The following is a 2,888-nucleotide window of genomic DNA, read 5'->3' on the forward strand; positions in this document are numbered from 1 at the left end:
AGGCATTTGTTTGGCAGTCACTCACCACATACACACACATTGGGCTCTCACAGTTTTTCCCTCATGTTTTAAAACCGTCACTGTGGTCCCAGTCTAAATGCTAGATAAAAATATAGAACATATAGAATTGGGGCACATAGAAATGTGCCCCTATTGAGAAAGTTGCAACAATGGAAGTTCTAAATGCTTGACTGTCACATGATCTATGTAGACTCGAATAGTTCCTGGAAGTTGAGCAACAGAACAATCAGGCACACAAACAATATGCCCCTGCAAGAAGTGAAGTCATATTTGCTCTGTAGTGAGAAGAGGACGACCGTAAAGCAGACCACTGCAGTTATGCCCACAGCCATGATGAAAGTCTCTGTGTCATAGAAGCTGGCGTTCATGCCAACCATGTAGGAGAGGCTCAGGGTCAGGATGGACAGTGCAACAAGGTTCCACGGGTGCTTGCGATGGAAGTTTCCACAGCAGCTGAGGGTGATCAGCGAAACAAAGAACACTCCGTAGGACACATTGTACATCCAGGGGTTACGTCGCACAAAAAGCTTGGCATCATCAACACAGGTAAAGACAACAACGAAGGAGAAAGTGACCAGCAGCTGCACCATGAAGAATTTTCTGATGAAAGCTTCTCGGATGTTCTAATCCTCAAAACCAGAGTTGGTGCACTCATCATTGTCATAATAAGAGGGAGGCACATCTCCATGGTAGCCAGGGCTACCTGCTGGAGCCATTGGGTCCCCAGCAAAGCCTGGCTGCTAGTAGGGACCCTGTAGGTATACGGGCATCTCTGAGGGTAAGGCATCTGAGGGTAGGAACCAGGGGCGAAACCTGGGCCTGCCTGGGGGAAGCCTGGCTGCCCATAGCCAGCTGCTGGTGGATATGGTCCCCTTGGGGCTTGGCTGTATTTGGGAGGGGTCCAAAACCAGGCTGAGGGGGTCCGTAGACATTATTAAGAGGGTTGGTCTCCATAACAGGGTATCAACTCTTGTCCTGGGACATGTTTTGGTTGAAGTATCACTCAGCAAATAGAAGAATCTTTTTCACGTGTTTATTTCAAAGCAGCCTCCGATACTTGTCTTCCTTCCTCCCCATGCGGTTTTGAAAAAATGAAGCCAGAAGCGGAAGTGCAAAATCCCGCAGTCGATTGTCATATAGGTACCCGCACCTCAACATCCTGTGGTACACAGAATGTGTTTGGGAAGTAAGATAGTGTGCAGACATTTCTATCTATTTTCAGAACTTTTTATTTGGACATTGGACATACACGTTTGTTTTATTTAATCACTAACTAATTAAACTTAGAACATCTACAATATGGAAAATATATATGGAGTAAGAAGGGTTAAATAAATAACATTTTACACTGTGTGCACACAAGCTTCAGCCCCCCCCCCCCCCTTTATAATTCAGGAGAGACTTAATTAACAGTTTTCAATTATTTATCTAACAGTTTAGAGAAAGATAAATATGCAATATCTTTGGTGATAAGACTCAGTCATGATGACTTCATGTACTCAGAGGCCTGAAGGCAAGGCCAACGACAAGATAGGAGCTATATAAATTTTATTATAAATTTACCCCCTTATAAATTCGAGACACTGATGGTTGGTGATAGGAGAATGCAGGATGTGATGAGGAGTGGGTTTCTGAGACTGTATCTGAACTCTGCCTGAGCTGGAGTTGACTGAGGCGGAGGAGAGTCACAGTGATCGCACTGAAATGACAAAATGACTGCCCAAGGGAGAGAATGGATTTTAAAGTTTTACGGCAGAAAGATGATTGGTTGAGAGAGGTTGCGGCAGAATCTGGTATGGGTAAGAGTAAGCGCCCATAACCAGCAGATCACCAGAGCAGAGAGATGGTGGAAGTAATAGAGAGGGAGTTGCTAAATTGAATGAAGAAAATAAAATTAATTGTAAGAGTGTATAACCAGCCTTCCTGCCTGAACTTGCACTGAGCTCCATCTCAGTGCTTCAGCTGGGCAACCCCATTCAAAGAAAAATACAGTGTGAAAATGCCTCCAACCCAAACGGCAGGGTTTGACAGTGTTAAACAGAATGAATAAATTATGTTTACACCTGCAGGTTAATATGAAAAAGATGAAGTACAAATGAGGTTTTTTTACAGATTTTACAGATTATCTAAATCACACGTGACTGAACCTGACTGAACATCGACTAGTTTTTGCTGCTAAAGTAAAGTGATCATTTTAGATACAGTTAATTAAGCAGTGTTATTTTTGCAAAAAAAAAACCCTCTTTTTTCAGTGGGACCACATGGTTTCGAGCTTGCAGAAATATCTCTTGGGAGTCTCAGACCTTAAAACAGAGATATTTTTGGAGCATTTATTTGTTCATGTCCAAATAATATGTGTATCTGTATCCATTTACAGAACATCCCAAGTGAGCATCCTTTGTACTTTATTATTTTCACAAACGGCTAGAAAACAATTGGATGCAAACACATTGCAGGCCTTATTTTCAGGCGCCAACTTTCAATTAAGCTGCAGGAGATTTAGTCTATTTGAGGGAGTAGTATAATTATTTGATTCAATTTAATTATTGAACTGAATGTCCTTCACAATGGCAATAACAAAACAGAAAGGAAAAGCTGTTTTAAGCCAAGGAAATTGCTTGAAATACCCGTGTAATCCTTTAAAGATTTTTAAACACGTAACAATCAAGGACAATATACAGTCAACAAAAGCTAACAATTCCAAACAGCTGCTGAACACACCGTGGATTAGAGAATTTATTTATGCATTGCTTGTGTTTCTCGCCTCACCTTGTCTCCTTGTCTCCAAGAAGCCAGGCTTTTAATGCACGCATGGGAAAGCGAGTTAAAAAACAAAAAGAAGAAAGCAAGGGGAGAGAGCAAGTGAA

At 41.9% G+C, this 2,888-nt stretch overlaps 1 pseudogene across 1 annotated transcript; it reads right to left on the minus strand.

The window, feature by feature from the left end:
- Window positions 1–203: 203 nt before the first annotated feature.
- On the minus strand, window positions 204–1,005 carry LOC306838897 (protein lifeguard 1-like; annotated as a pseudogene). Its single transcript has one exon. The product of its transcript is annotated as a protein lifeguard 1-like (transcript).
- Between the last annotated feature and the right edge of the window lie 1,883 nt (window positions 1,006–2,888).

The sequence above is a fragment of the Symphodus melops genome, assembly GCF_947650265.1.
Source record: "Symphodus melops genome assembly, chromosome: 18".
Lineage (NCBI taxonomy): Eukaryota > Metazoa > Chordata > Actinopteri > Labriformes > Labridae > Symphodus > Symphodus melops.